This window comes from Talpa occidentalis, unplaced genomic scaffold (assembly GCF_014898055.3).
Source record: "Talpa occidentalis isolate TD23 unplaced genomic scaffold, MPIMG_talOcc4v2.1 talOcc4.12, whole genome shotgun sequence".
In the NCBI taxonomy this organism is placed as follows: Eukaryota; Metazoa; Chordata; class Mammalia; order Eulipotyphla; family Talpidae; genus Talpa; species Talpa occidentalis.
Window position 1 is genome coordinate 61,890,176 of NW_023601212.1, and position 15,545 is coordinate 61,905,720.

The 15,545-nt window shown below is 37.8% G+C and overlaps 1 protein-coding gene across 1 annotated transcript in view; it reads right to left on the reverse strand.

Moving 5' to 3' along the window:
* FMO2 (flavin containing dimethylaniline monoxygenase 2) overlaps positions 1 to 14,895 on the reverse strand; it is a 43,515-nt gene extending 28,620 nt beyond the window's left edge. The window contains exon 1 of the mRNA XM_037506502.2: positions 14,883 to 14,895. The gene's annotated coding sequence lies outside the window, so the exon portion shown is untranslated. The remainder of the gene's footprint in view (positions 1 to 14,882) is intronic.
* Between the last annotated feature and the right edge of the window lie 650 nt (positions 14,896 to 15,545).

Below are 15,545 nucleotides of genomic sequence, written 5' to 3' on the forward strand. Positions count from 1 at the left end.
ATGGTTCTTATGCTCCCCTAGGACATAACTTAATTGGACATATTAGTGCACTTTTGTGTCAAAATGAACATTCACCTGTGTTCCCAGCAGCAACCCTCAACTTGGAAGCAGGCATCTTCTTGGCATCAGTACCAGCTGAGAAACTTGCTTTTCAGACAGCTCTGGCTGGCAAATGGGACTTAGATAGCCAAGTACCAACAAGTCCCCTAGGGAGAAGGGTGCATCCACAAATGAACTGCAAAACACCCCACAATTTTTGAAGTTCTTTCTGAGTTTTTGCCATTATAAAAATGCCACGATGAATACTTTTTAAAAAAAGATTTATTTATTTATTTATGCATGCAAATACTGGGGTACAGGCCAGAGGTGTGGGGGATGAGAGGCTTTACCAGAACAGGCAGATTGACTAAAATACACTGCTCAGGGGAGCAGCGGGCAAGACAGGTCTGCTGTGCCATGTGGATGGGTTAGCTTTCTGGCCAAGGATCGAACTTGATGCTGCAGTGGCTGTGTATAGCTTCACAAGACTGAGACTTAACCCCTTGTGCCATCAGGGAGGCCCTGCAATGAAAATTTTATGTATATCTGCTCCTCCTTACTTAATCATATTCTCAGGATAAATACCTTAAAAGGGAATTGCTGAGTGAAAGTGTGTTTACATTTTTAAGACTACGGTACTCCTCAAACTTTATTTTTTTTTTTTTTTTTTTTTTTTATATAAAATTATTTTATTATTTTTTTTTAAAATATTAAATTTTATTTTTATATTCCCCCATACAATTGCAAACGCCCCATTCTGACCCCAATCCTTCCCCTCCCGCCCCCCCCCCAAAAAGTGTCTCTGGTTCATAGTTTTTGTTGATTTTGATTTTCACTTTCTTATAGTTATTCATTTTCCTGGTCCCTTATTTAAGTTTTCTAGATTCCTGCTATGAGTGAGACCATCCGGTATTTTTCTTTTTCTTTTTGGCTTATTTCGCTGAGCATGATCCCTTCCAGCGCCATCCATGTTGCTGCAAATTGCATGTGTTTATCTTTTTTGAATGCTGAGTAATATTCCATGGTATATATGTACCACATCTTCTTGATCCAGTCATCTATTTTTGGGCATTTGGGTTGTTTCCAAAGCTTAGCTATTGTAAACAGTGCTGCTATAAACATAGGAGTGCAGGTGCTCTTTGGAATTGATGTTTCTGTGTCCTTTGGGTAAATACCTAGGAGTGGAATTGCTGGATCATATGGAAGCTCTATGTTTAGTAGGTCCAGAAATCTCCACACAGCTCTCCACAGTGGTTGGACCAGTATGCACTCCCACCAACAGTGCAGAAGAGTTCCTTTTTCTCCACACCCTCGCCAGCATTTGTTGTTGCTAGTTTTTTTAATATGTGCCATTCTCACTGGTGTAAGATGGTATCTCATGGTAGTTTTGATTTGCATTTCCCTGATGGCAAGTGATGTTGAACATTTTTTCATATGCCTGTTGGCCATTTGCATTTCCTCTTCAGAGAAGTTTCTTTTTAGCTCTTCTGCCCATTTTTTGACTGGATTATTTTCTTTGTTGTTGCTGAGTCTCATCAGCTCTTTGCAGATTTTTGTGATCAGTCCTTTATCATTAGTGTTGGGTGCAAAAATGTTCTCCCAGTTGGTGGGGTTTTCTTTGTTTTTGTTATTGTCTCTTTTGCTGTGCAGAAGCTCTTTAATTTGATGTAGTCCCAGCTGTTTATCTTTGCCTTCACTATCACTGCTTTGGGTGATGTGTCTGTAAAGATGTCTTTGATGTGCAGATCACGTAGTGTTTCGCCTATATTTCCTTCTATATATTTTATGGTTTCAGGTCTTATGTCTAGTTCTTTAATCCATTTTGAGTTGATTTTTGTGTATGGTGTGAGGTAGTGGTCAAGCTTCATTCTTTTGCATGTAGCGACCCAGTTTTCCCAGCACCATTTATTGAAAACTTTCTTTGCTCCAATGCATAGTCTTTGCTCCTTTGTCAAAGATTAGTTGACCATAAATCTGTGGATTTATTTCTGGATTTTCTATTCGATTCCATTGGTCTGTATGTCTGTTCTTGTTCCAATACCATGCAGTTTTGATGATTATGGCTTTGTAGTATAGTTTGAAGTCTGGAAGTGTAATGCCTCCATTCCCTTCTTTTTTTTCAGGAGAGCTTTGGCTATTCGGGGTTTTTGTGATTCCATATGAATTTCATCAATAATTGTTCTATTTCTTTGAAGAATGACATTGAAATTTTGATTGGAATAGCATTGAATCTGTATATGCTTTTGGAAGGATGGCCATTTTAATAATGTTTATTCTTCCAATCCACGAGCAGGGGATGTCTCTCCATTTCTTTGTGTCTTCTTCTATTTCTTTTAACAGTGTTTTATAGTTTTCTTTGTATAGGTCCTTTATCTCTTTTGTTAGATTTATTCCCAAATATTTGATTTTTTTTGTTTCAATAACAAAAGGGATGGTTTTTTTGATTTCTTCTTCTTCAGATTTATTGTTTGTGTATAGGAAGGCTACTGACTTTTGCATGTTGATTTTGTATCCTGCCACTTTACTGAACTGATTGATGAGTTGAATTAGCTTTTCTGTGGAGTTTTTGGGGTTCTCTATGTATAATATCATATCGTCTGCAAATAGTGATAGTTTGACTTCTTCTTTTCCTATTTGGATTCCTTGGATGTCTTTCTCTTGTCTTATTGCCCTGGCTAGGACTTCCAGTATTATATTGAAAGCAGTGGTGAGAGTGGACATCCTTGTCTTGTTCCAGATCTTAATGGAATTGCTTTCAGCTTTTCACCATTGAGAATGATGCTGGCTGTTGGCTTGTCATAGATGGCCTTTATGATGTTGAGGTATGTTCCTTGTATCCCAAGAATTTCAAGGGCTTTTATCATGAATGGGTGTTGCACTTTGTCGAAAGCTTTCTCAGCATCTATTGATATTATCATATGGTTTTATATTTCTTTTTGTTGATGTGTTGGATAACGTTGATTGATTTTCGGATGTTAAACCATCCTTGTGCCCCTGGAATGAATCCAACTTGGTCGTGGTGAATTATCTTATGGATACATTGTTGGATTCTGATAGCTAAAATTTTATTGAGGATTTTTGCATCAGTGTTCATTAGGGAGATTGGCCTATAGTTTTCCTTTTTTGTGTTGTCCTTATTCGGTTTTGGTATTAGTGTAATATTGGCTTCATAGAACGTGTTTGGTATTGTCCCTTCCTTCTCAATTTTTGGAAGAGTTTGTGAAGGATAGGCACTAATTCGGCTCTGAATGTTTGGTAGAATTCATTTGTAAATCCATCAGGTCCTGGGCTTTTTTTTGGGGAGGTTTTTAATTACCATTTCAATTTCGCTGCTTGTAATTGGTCTGTTTAGGTGTTCTATTTCTTCTTTATCTAGCTTTGGGTGATTGTAGAGTTGTAGGAATTTGTCCATCTCCTCTAGATTGTTGAACTTGTTTCCATATAACTGTTCATAGTAGTTACTGATTATTCTTTTGATTTCTGCTGTGTCCGTTGTGATTTCTCCTCTTTCATTTATGATTCTGTGTATTTGTGCTTTCTCCCTTTTTCCTTTGTGAGCCTGGCTAGGGGTTTGTCTATTTTTTATTTTTTCAAAGAACCAGCTCTTGGTTTCATTGATCTTTTGGATTGTTTTTTTAGTTTCAATTTCATTTATTTCTGCTTTGGTTTTTTATTTCTTTTCTTCTACTGGTTCTGGGGTTTTTTGTTGTTCTTTTTCTAGATCTTTGAGCTTCGAGATTAGGTTGTTTCTTTGAGTTCTTTCTTGTTTTTTGATGTGAGCTTCTATTGCTATATATTTCCTCTTATTACTGCTTTTGCTGCATCCCATACATTTAGGATATTGGTGTCCTCCTTGTCATTCATTCAAAGAATTTTTTAATTTCTTCTTTGATCTCCTCGTTAGTCCAGTGGTCTTCCAGTAGTGTGGCTTTTAATCTCCATGAGGTAGGATAGTTCCTTGCCTTCTTTTTATGGTTTATTTCTAGTTTGATGCCTTCGTGGTCAGAAAAGATGGTTGGTATGATTTCAATCTTGGTGTATCTGTTGATGTTTGTCTTGTGCCCAGTATGTGATCGATCCTGGAGAATGATCCATGTGCGCTTGAGAAAAATGTGTACTCCGTTTTTTTTGGTTTAGTGTTCTATAGATGTCTGTTAAGCCAAATGCTCTAGGTCCTTATTTAGAGCTTTAGTTTCTTTACTTATTTTTTGTCTTGTTGATCTATCCATTGTTGATAGTGGTGTGTTGAAGTCTCCACTACATATGTGTTTTCTCTGATGTCTGTTTTCAGAGAGGACAACAGTTGTCTGATATATTTTGGTGCTCTTTCGTTTGGTGAGTATATGTTAATGAGTGTTATTTCTTCTTGAAGTATTGTCCCCTTAATCATAATGTAGTGACCATTGGGGTCTCTTTTATTTTTTTGAGTTTGAAGTCTGTTTTATCTGATATAAGTATAGCTGTTCCTGCTTTCTTTTTTGCCCATTTGCTTGCAGGATTGTTTTCCATCCTTTGACTTTGAGCCTATTTTTATCTTTTGTAGCTAAATGTGTTTCCTGGAGACAGCAAAAGGTTGGGTTTTGTTTCTTAATCCAGGCTGCAACTCTGTGTCTTTTTATTGAAGAGTTTAGTCCATTTACATTTAGAGTTAATATTGATATGTTAGCATCTGTATTTGCCATTATGTTTGTCTTTCCTTTGATTATTTATTTATTCTTTTAATAACTTTTTTTTTTTTTTTTGGTCTTCTTTCGTTGTTATTCGTCCCTCTGAGGTTCTGGCTTTAGGATTCCTTGTAGTATTTTTTGGAGTGGGGTTTAGTCGCAATGAAATTCCGGAGTTTCTCTTTGTCTGGGAAGGTCCATATTCTTTCTTCATGGAGGAAAGAGAGCTTTGCGGGATAGAGTATTCTTGGTTGGCATCTGTTTTCTTGGAGTCTGTTGACTATGTCCCTCCACTCTCTCCTTGCCCGTAGTGTTTCTTCAGAGAAGTCTGATGTCAGCCTGATTGGTTTTCCTTTGAATGTTATCTGTTTCTTCCCTCTTGTCAGCTTCATTATTTTTTCCTTGTCCTGGATTCTTGGGAGCTTTACTATTATGTGTCTTGCTGTGTTTTTCCTTTCGTCGTGGAAGTTTGGTGTTCTTCTTGCTTCTTGTATATCAATTTTCAGCTCCTTCTTCTCATTTGGGAAGTTCTCTTCAATTATATCCATGAATATTTTCTCTGTTCCTACATCTCTCTCCTCTCCTTCTGGAATTCCTATAACTCTTATATTCCTTTCCTCATGGAGTCAGATAGTTCCCGAAGTCTTTCTTCATTTTTTTCCTTCGTACTTCTCTTTCCTTTTCTGTTTTGGTTCTTTTATTTCTGTGTCTTCAAGATTACTTATTCGTTCTTCCATTTCATCTATTCTGCTTTCATTGCTTTTCCCAGAGTTCTTTAGTTCCTCCATTAATTCTTTGATCTCCTGCATTTCTCTTACTTCCCTCTTTAGGGACTCAATTCCTTCTTCTGATCTATCACTTTTTAATCATGGCAATTTAAATTCTCTTTCTGGAAGGCTCAGAAGTTCTTCCAAGTTGCTGTCGTTGCAATCTGGGGAGTGGTTTCTTTTGTGGTGTGCTTCTTTCCTGAGGAGTTTTTAGGTTGCGTGTGGTTCTTCTACTCCTACTGTCTGTTTTCTAATTTGTCGTATGCGTTGGGACACTGTGTTGCTCGGACTGACTGACATCTTGGGTGAACTTCTCCGCTCCCCTCTGGCTCTTCCAGGAGCCATCTCTGTCTTCTGGGGGAGCTTTCTGCTGGATTTAGGCAGTTTTTACTGAAGAAATGTCCCTGTTCTCAAATGGCGAAGCGGGATGCAGTCCCTGCGCCTCCGGTTTCAGGCACACTCTTCTGCGCACCCGGTCTGCCCCGGACGTGGGTGCCTGCTCCCTCTGTGGGCTCAGACTGCTGGTCGGAAGGGGCCTGGCGTGGAATAACTTCCCGGCTGGCCACTGGGTCCTCCAGAAACCTGCCCTTTTCAAGCAGTCTTAAGAAATGTCCTGTTTTATAGGGTGTTAGTGACTTTTTTTTTCCTGGTCGCTAGGTGGCGCCAGAGATCTCTCCTATTGTCCTTGGGGGCTGTTTTTCGCCTCCCCCACCCCGTGGGACAGAGAACAGAGCAGGAATGGTAGGGTACACCTCAACAGCTTTGGGGTGCTGTGTCTGCCTTGTGCCCCACCGTCGTGGAGAACCCACGCCCCGAATTTTCGTGCCCCGGGTCTCAGTTCAAAGCCCTCAGTTCCAGGACGCGGGCTGTAGCCCAGTTCAGTGGCGCGGGAATGGCGCCTTTTGCACCGCTCCCGTGCCTGGGCGCCTGGTTCCTGCTCACTCAGGGAGGGACCTTCACCTCAGTGAGGACCTCCGCGCAAGCCTAGGTCGTCTCCCCGCAACCCTAGGTCGCAGGCGCGGGGACCTGGGCAGCCGCGATCCAGGTCTGCACTTGCTTTTCAAGCGCGCCGAGCGCGCCGCTCTCCGCGCAAGCTTACCGGCAGCCCGGGCTGTGTGCGCGTCTCTCGGGGTCTTTGTTCTTCTCTAATGGCGCCCGGAGCCGTTCGCTCACCACCGCGGTGGATCCTGCAGGATTCGCCTCAGCTCCCGTTCACGGGGTGTGGTGGCTGCAATAGTTCCTTTCCACTCACAGTCCCGCTTGCTGAGTCGTTTGTCTTGTGTGTAGTTTTGGTTTGTTGTTCCCTCCTCTCTGCTGGTCGGAGAGTGCCGCCTCTGTGGGCGGGGGAGGGAGCAGGGTTCTGCGCTTCCCTCCCTTCTAGTCCTCTTTTATGGCCAGTTTCTTCTTCGGGCAGTTCGCTGGCGTCACCCGTTTATCTTCCGTGTCCCAGTTCTCACTGGGACCTGCCGCTTTTCCTCCTATTCACTTTTTTTAATGGGAGATCTTACTCGCAGCGTCTCCTCACCGCCATGTTGCTCCGCCCCCAGAATTATATAAAATATTTAAATCACTCCTCAAACTTTAAATTGTGTGTGAAACACTTGGGCATATTCTTGAAAATGCAAATATGGATATAGCTATGGTGGACATGAGAGTCTTTGTTTTTTTAACAAACTTCCAGGGATTCCCTCCCAATGTTCCTGATCCTTATAGCACGTTTTGAGTTTTAAGAATTTACCATGATTTGCCAAGTTGCCTTCCAGGAAGCAGATAAGTTTTCATAATATTCTATCCTTAAAAAATGTTTCAGAGTGTAAAAATACTTTCATATATATATACATTCATTTGACTCCTTTTATTATTGTTTTTAATGAAGTGCCATTGTTTTACAATGTAGTTAATTTTTTGACAATATGTGGAAATAAGTTTGGCTTGGCTATAACAAAGTTTAAGAATAACCAGTATGATAATGAGCTTTTTAAGACCTTGTCACGTAAGGAGTCACTGAAAATACCTTTGATGTTTAGCCTAAAGGATATATGTTGAAAAATGTATCATTGCCTTTAAAAAGACTGTTATATGGTTAAGATCTTAAAGGCTGTTTAGGTTAGACTTCAAAATTTACCAAGACAAAATATGGGACTGTTACAGAAAAGCTGAATTTGCCTCAATGTAAGGAAATCTTATTGGGTAAATTGCTGTACAAATAGGGAATGGACTACTTTATAAAGCTGTAATTAATTCTCTGTTTCCTATCACACTACACCCACCACCAAATGTCCAGTCACCACCTGTCACCAACCAATCATCTCCCTCTACCCATTCCTTTCCCCCTTCTTCCCTTCTGGCCATTCTGTTGCTAGAGTCTAAAGGCTTGTTCCTTTGCTTTTTTTTTTTTTTGGTTATAATACATAAATGAGTGAAATCATATTGTATTTGTCTTTCTCCTTGTTTCATTTAGCACAATCCCCTCAGGGTACATCCATGTTGTTGCAAATGGCAAGATTTCATCTTTTTTATGACTGAGTAGAATTCCATTATGTACATATACCACATTTTAAAAAATCCAATCATCCTTCATTGTTAGGTACTTACATTGTAGCATATCTTGGCTGCAGTGAAAAGAGGGGTGCATATATATTTTCAATTAGTGTTTCCATATTTGTTGGAAACCCAGAAGTGTGATTTTACTTTTGATTTCATATTTTTATAGAAAATGTCTTAAAACCATGTCTTACTCCCAGAAGAATGAAGCACAGAGCCAGGAGGACACATTCTCTCCTTAAGTTGCTTCAGATTGTAGGCAAATGACAAGCCAAACTAGTCTTATTATCTGTTGACCATGATGTAGGTTTTTTTTTCTGTTTGGATGAATTCAACTGTATCTCCTCTATGATGTATATAATCCCATCCCTTCCTATATGCCCTACATGTTCTTGCACAATTATCTTCAAATATAATCCTCTTGGAACTTCTCGATCAGAAGGGTGAACTGAGCAAGCACATTTATTACCTTCTCCAAATCTCATTTAGGTGGGAGGGAAGTTTTCCAACGGGGATAAATCCATGATGATGGTGAGAAAAAAAAATGTTCTATGGACCAGATTCCCTCCCCCCACGCCAAAATTACCCAGTTATTGATATATAGTTCATGTGTATATAATTCGCCCAATTAAAATCTACAATTCGGTGATTTTTAGTGTATTGACAGAGTTGTGCAATCATCTCTACAATTAATTTTAGAATGTTTTCATCAACCTCCCCTAAAGAAATCCTGTTCGTTTGTGGGAGCAACCACTCCTCATTTTCCTTAAATGCCCTCAGTCCTAGAAAACTGTTAACTTCCTTTCTGTCACTATAGATTTTTCAATTCTGAAAGTTTCATATAAATGGAATCATACGATATTTGATTTCTGTGACTGATTTCATTCACTTAAAAATTGTTTTCAAGGTTTATCCAGGTTGTAGCATGATTCATTTTTCATTCCTTTTCATTGCTGAATAATGTTGTCTCTATAGATATCACAATTTATCAATTCATCAGCTGATGGACATTCGGGTTGTTTCTACTTTGGGCTGTTATGAATAATGCTGTTGTATTCCTTCATTTGTATGTGAAAACTTTATGTGAAAAACACATTTGTTGTGAATTCTACCAAACATTCAGAGACGAATTAGTGCCTATCCTTCACAAACTCTTCCAAAAAATTGAGAAGGAAGGGACAATACCAAACACGTTTTATGAAGCCAACATTACACTAATACCAAAACCGAACAAGGACAACACAAAAAAGGAAAACTACAGGCCAATCTCCCTAATGAACACTGATGCAAAAATCCTCAATAAAATTTTAGCTATCAGAATCCAACAATGTATCCATAAGATAATTCACCACGACCAAGTTGGATTCATTCCAGGGGCACAAGGATGGTTTAACATCCGAAAATCAATCAACGTTATCCAACACATCAACAAAAAGAAATATAAAAACCATATGATAATATCAATAGATGCTGAGAAAGCTTTCGACAAAGTGCAACACCCATTCATGATAAAAGCCCTTGAAATTCTGGGGATACAAGGAACATACCTCAACATCATAAAGGCCATCTATGACAAGCCAACAGCCAGTATCATTCTCAATGGTGAAAAGCTGAAAGCAATTCCATTAAGATCTGGAACAAGACAAGGATGTGCACTCTCACCATTGCTTTTCAATATAATACTGGAAGTCCTAGCCAGAGCAATAAGACAAGAGAAAGACATCCAAGGAATCCAAATAGGAAAAGAAGAAGTCAAACTATCACTATTTGCAGACGATATGATATTATACATAGAGAACCCCAAAAACTCCACAGAAAAGCTAATTCAACTCATCAATCAGTTCAGTAAAGTGGCAGGATACAAAATCAACACGCAAAAGTCAGTAGCCTTCCTATACACAAACAATAAATCTGAAGAAGAAGAAATCAAAAAGACCATCCCTTTTGTTATTGAAACAAAAAAAATCAAATATTTGGGAATAAATCTAACAAAAGAGGTAAAGGACCTATACAAAGAAAACTATAAAACACTGTTAAAAGAAATAGAAGAAGACACAAAGAAATGGAGAGACATCCCCTGCTCATGGATTGGAAGAATAAACATTATTAAAATGGCCATCCTACCAAAAGCAATATACAGATTCAATGCTATTCCAATCAAAATTTCAATGTCATTCTTCAAAGAAATAGAACAATTATTGATGAAATTCATATGGAATCACCAAAAACCCCGAATAGCCAAAGCTCTCCTGAAAAAAAAAGAAGGGAATGGAGGCATCAGACTCCCAGACTTCAAACTATACTACAAAGCCATAATCATCAAAACTGCATGGTATTGGAACAAGAACAGACATACAGACCAATGGAATCGAATAGAAAATCCAGAAATAAACCCACAGATTTATGGTCAACTAATCTTTGACAAAGGAGCAAAGAATATGCATTGGAGCAAAGAAAGTTTGTTCAATAAATGGTGCTGGGAAAACTGGGTCGCTACATGCAAAAGAATGAAGCTTGACCACCACCTCACACCATACACAAAAATCAACTCAAAATGGATTAAAGAACTAGACATAAGACCTGAAACCATAAAATATATAGAAGGAAATATAGGCGAAACACTACGTGATATGCACATCAAAGACATCTTTACAGACACATCACCCAAAGCAGTGATAGTGAAGGCAAAGATAAACAGCTGGGACTACATCAAATTAAAGAGCTTTTGCACAGCAAAAGAGACAATAACAAAAACAAAGAGAAACCCCACCAACTGGGAGAACATTTTTGCACCCAACACTAATGATAAAGGACTGATCACAAAAATCTGCAAAGAGCTGATGAGACTCAACAACAACAAAGAAAATAATCCAGTCAAAAAATGGGCAGAAGAGCTTAAAAGAAACATCTCTGAAGAGGAAATGCAAATGGCCAACAGGCATATGAAAAATGTTCAACATCACTTGTCATCAGGGAAATGCAAATCAAAACTACCATGAGATACCATCTTACACCAGTGAGAATGGCACATATTAAAAAAACTAGCAACAACAAATGTTGGCGAGGGTGTGGAGAAAAGGAACTCTTCTGCACTGTTGGTGGGAGTGCAAACTGGTCCAACCACTGTGGAAAGCTGTATGGAGATTTCTGGACCTACTAAACATAGAGCTTCCATATGATCCAGCAATTCCACTCCTAGGTATTTACCCAAAGGACACAGAAACATCAATTCCAAAGAACACCTGCACCCCTATGTTTATAGCAGCACTGTTTACAATAGCTAAGCTTTGGAAACAACCCAAATGCCCAAAAATAGATGACTGGATCAAGAAGATGTGGTACATATATACCATGGAATATTACTCAGCATTCAAAAAAGATAAACACATGCAATTTGCAGCAACATGGATGGCGCTGGAAGGGATCATGCTCAGCGAAATAAGCCAAAAAGAAAAAGAAAAATACCGGATGGTCTCACTCATAGCAGGAATCTAGAAAACTTAAATAAGGGACCAGGAAAATGAATAACTATAAGAAAGTGAAAATCAAAATCAACAAAAAACTATGAACCAGAGACACTTTTAGGGGGGCAGGGGTGGGAGGGGAGGGATTGGGGTCAGAATGGGGGGGCTGCAATTGTATGGGGAATATAACAATAAAATTTATTAAAAAAAAAAAAAAAAAAAAAAAAAAAAAAAAAAAAAAAAAACACATTTGTATTTTTCTTGACTATAAACCTAAAAGTGGAATGACTGCATCATATGGTACCTCTGTGTTTAACATTTTGAAAAACTGCCAAGCTGTTTCCAAGGAAGACAAAATGTTTTGCATTCTCATGAGCAATTTATGACGGTCCTCATTTTCTCATATCCTCTGTAACACTTGTTATTATCTGTAATTTTTGGTTATAGCCATCCTAGTAAATGTGACATGGTATCTCATTTTGACTTTGACTTGCATTTTTCTAATGGCTAATGCTATCAAACATCTTTTAATGTACTTGGTCATTGGATATCTTCTTTGGAGAAATATCTACTTAGATCCTGTATGCATTTCATCTTTTTATTATTGAGTTGTGAGAGTCTTTCATATATTTTAGATACAAGCCCCTTATCAGATACTTGATTGGCAAATATTTTCCCCCATTTTGTGGGTTTTCTTTTAAGTTTCTCAGTGGTGTTATTTGAACACATAGTTTTAATTTTGATGAAGTACAATTTCTTTTCTTTTCTTTTGTTGCTTGTACTTTGGTGTCTTATCTAAGAAGACTTTGCCTATTTGTAGAGTAAATTTTTGATGAAATTTTTGGAAGATGGAATTTGGATGAGACCATCTTGATAAACCAGAGTAAGGGCCATTGACCAGAACATATGAGAGAAGGCTGTGGGCAGAGATGGGAGGTATCCTTACCAGTGGAAGCAGCTGAACGAGGGGGGATGGCAGAGAGCTCTGAACTGTGGCTTGGCAATTTTTCTTTATACTCACAGTTATTTTGTCATTTTGGAATTCTCTGTCTGCAAGTTACTCTCAGGGCTGTTTTGATGTAGGAATTACTTTTCATTTCTTGTTTCAAAGCATGCGATTAAAAGATCCTGGAGATGGGGCACTGTACAATTATCTTCAGCTACTTCAGATTTTTTTTGGTTTAAATTTGTCCTTGTGAATATGTATTCAATTAGATAATAAATTCTTGGAAAGCAGGATATAACTATTATTTTTGTTACTAGCACAAATGTTCTGCATGAACAAGTTGCTCCTTGATTATCTTTCAGGGTCAATTGATTTTGAATGAAATGATACCTTAATCAACTGGGATGGCTTGGAGATTATTTATATAGTCTTACTACTTTTGAATTTAAGATTTGTTTTTTGCATCATGATTACTTTTAAATTTGAAAGAACCCTGGAAGGGGGAAGACTTCTTAGAAAGAGATCATCATTTATTATTGTCACCGTTCTTATTTTTATGGATTTTGTGTTGCAACAATAGCTGATTAGTTTGGTTTCTTAAACAGATTGTGTCCCCCGTTGAAATACTGTTCACTTATTATTTGCTTTTAAAACTTAAAAATGGAAGTCATGCTTGGCACAAGTTCATTTTACTACTACTTTATGCATATAAGGGATTCTACATAATTTAGTGAGACTTATGAATTTCACAGAGATTTAATGAAACATGAATTTCTGTTATGTTTATAAAATCTCTTAGAAAAGAAGATGCTGAATTTCTCCTTGTCACTCATTCTTTCAGTAGTACTCACTATCAGGAAGTTCTTCATTATGTTTAAACAAATCCTTTAAACCTAATAATGACACACCTTTAATATGACCAATGTTTAAGTAAATAAATAACTTGAATTTTTGCTGGCTTTCTTGTCAGCAGACACATCATAATTTTTAATCCTACTAAATTGTCTCGCTTAAAACCATACAGTTTAACTTTATGGTCTAGTATAATTTCTGGTCTACTTTTAAATTTTCTAAAACACGTGCTAGTATAATTCATACTTTATTCTATAGAATATTTTATGGATGAGAGACCATTCATTGAAATTTGGGAGAGCCAAAAGTATAATGTTAGAATGAGAGCCAAAAATATATATTTTAAAAATGAATGATAAATATATCTATTTAGTAAATTTTTCTTGAGTATATATTGTATGCCAGGTATTGTACATATTTGTGCTACAAGGCAAATTGTTACCCAATTGGAGTTTTTCAAGAACAAGCTTTCAAAAATATTTGTTTACAACTAGTGAGTGTAAAACAATCTTTAGCACATAGTCCTTGGAACAAGATTTCTTCCAATATATTTAAAATATTTTATACTCTTAACTTTCTATTGCAGTTTTAGCTTTCTATTATAATTTTGCTTATAGTATTAAGTTTTCATGAGACTTCTCTTTTACAGATAAAATAAAAGACAGCTATAACTGCATTGGAATTGTCACAACTTCTGAATTATTGCAATAAGGCCTGAGCTATTACAAAAACCTTTTTTTTTTAAAGATTTATTTATTTATTATTTATACAAGCACTGGGTACAGTCAGAAGCGCGGGAGGGTGAGAGAATTCACCAGAGCCAGAGCAGGGAGCAGAGCAGGCAGAAGGACCAAAGTACACTGCTCAGGGGAGCAGCGGGCGGCAGGAGAGGTCTGCGTGCCATGTGGGACCCTCCTCTGGTGGCCGGGGAGCAGCCGGGGATCGAACTGGCACTGCAGAGGCTGCGGACAGCTTGGCAACCCAGTGCTCAAGCGCTGCGCCACTGGGGAGGCCCTATTACAAAAACTTTTGCACTTGTATTGTTTCTATTCTTTCCCATTTAACAATAAAATTTTCACCCAGAGGAATCTCAAATCAGATTCTTTTCTTTTTATTTTGCTGAATTCTTTTATTAGTTCAAATAGTTTTTAAAATAAAAATATTGAATATTTTCCTTCCTGTGCTATATTTATTTACTTGAAGTAAAATTGCATTGTAGCATTATATATGTTTTAGATACCCATAATTAAAGTCAACATGTGTACATACTACATTAAATTCACCATAAAAAATCCAATCAAATGATTTTCTTAGGTTGTTAATTTAATTTACACCACATCTCTGCCCTCCATTGATTTCCCATTAATTTTTTGAGCCTTTTAATATATTATAAATATTTTATACCCAATCACATTTTGTTCTGTGTACATATTTATGAATAAAAAAATTACAATACATACAAATGAAACAGTGAACTGATCAATGACAAGCTCTGCCACAAGTAAATATTTAAAGGACACACACACACACACACATACCCTGTTAGTATGCAAATGTTAAGAGTTTTGACATAGAAGTGAAGAAAACTGTAGCAAAAGTCCCTTACTTTCCCAGCAAAATCAAAACTCCTAACCATAGTCTTCTTGACTCTATGTTCTTGAAAAGGCAAAGCGATGATCTTTTTCCTCCTTTCTATTTCTTAGTTACAAGATGCTTCTTTCTGGCTTTCATTTTACCTTTTAAGGCTGTCCTTGCTTTCCCTGTGACAGAACAAATGATGATGAGATATGAGAAGAAGTAGCAAAGCTGTTGTTAGACACAATGTTCATACTGTTTTCAAAGGAGTACCCTTTGTGACTGAGATGATAGGTGAGTGTGCTGGATTGGAAAAGCCAGAGAGAATAGAGTTCTAATAAGGAAAGAGTGGAAGGTTGTGGGGTCAATGTAGTGGGACCAATTTTGAACCAGAAGGTGGGGAGATAGGGTTAAGACCATAGGGGATGACATATCATCAAAGAGGAGATTTGAGAAGCTGAGCTATCCAGTGAGGATTTTATTTTTTTTTTTTTAAAAATTAACTTTTTTTTTTTTTTTATTATTTATTTATACAAGCACTGGGTACAGTCAGAAGCGCGGGAGGGTGAGAGAATTCACCAGAGCCAGAGCGGGGAGCAGAACAGGCAGAAGGACCGAAGTACACTGCTGAGGGGAGCAGCGGGTGGCAGGAGAGGTCTGCGCGCCATGCGGGACCCTCCTCTGGTGGCCGGGG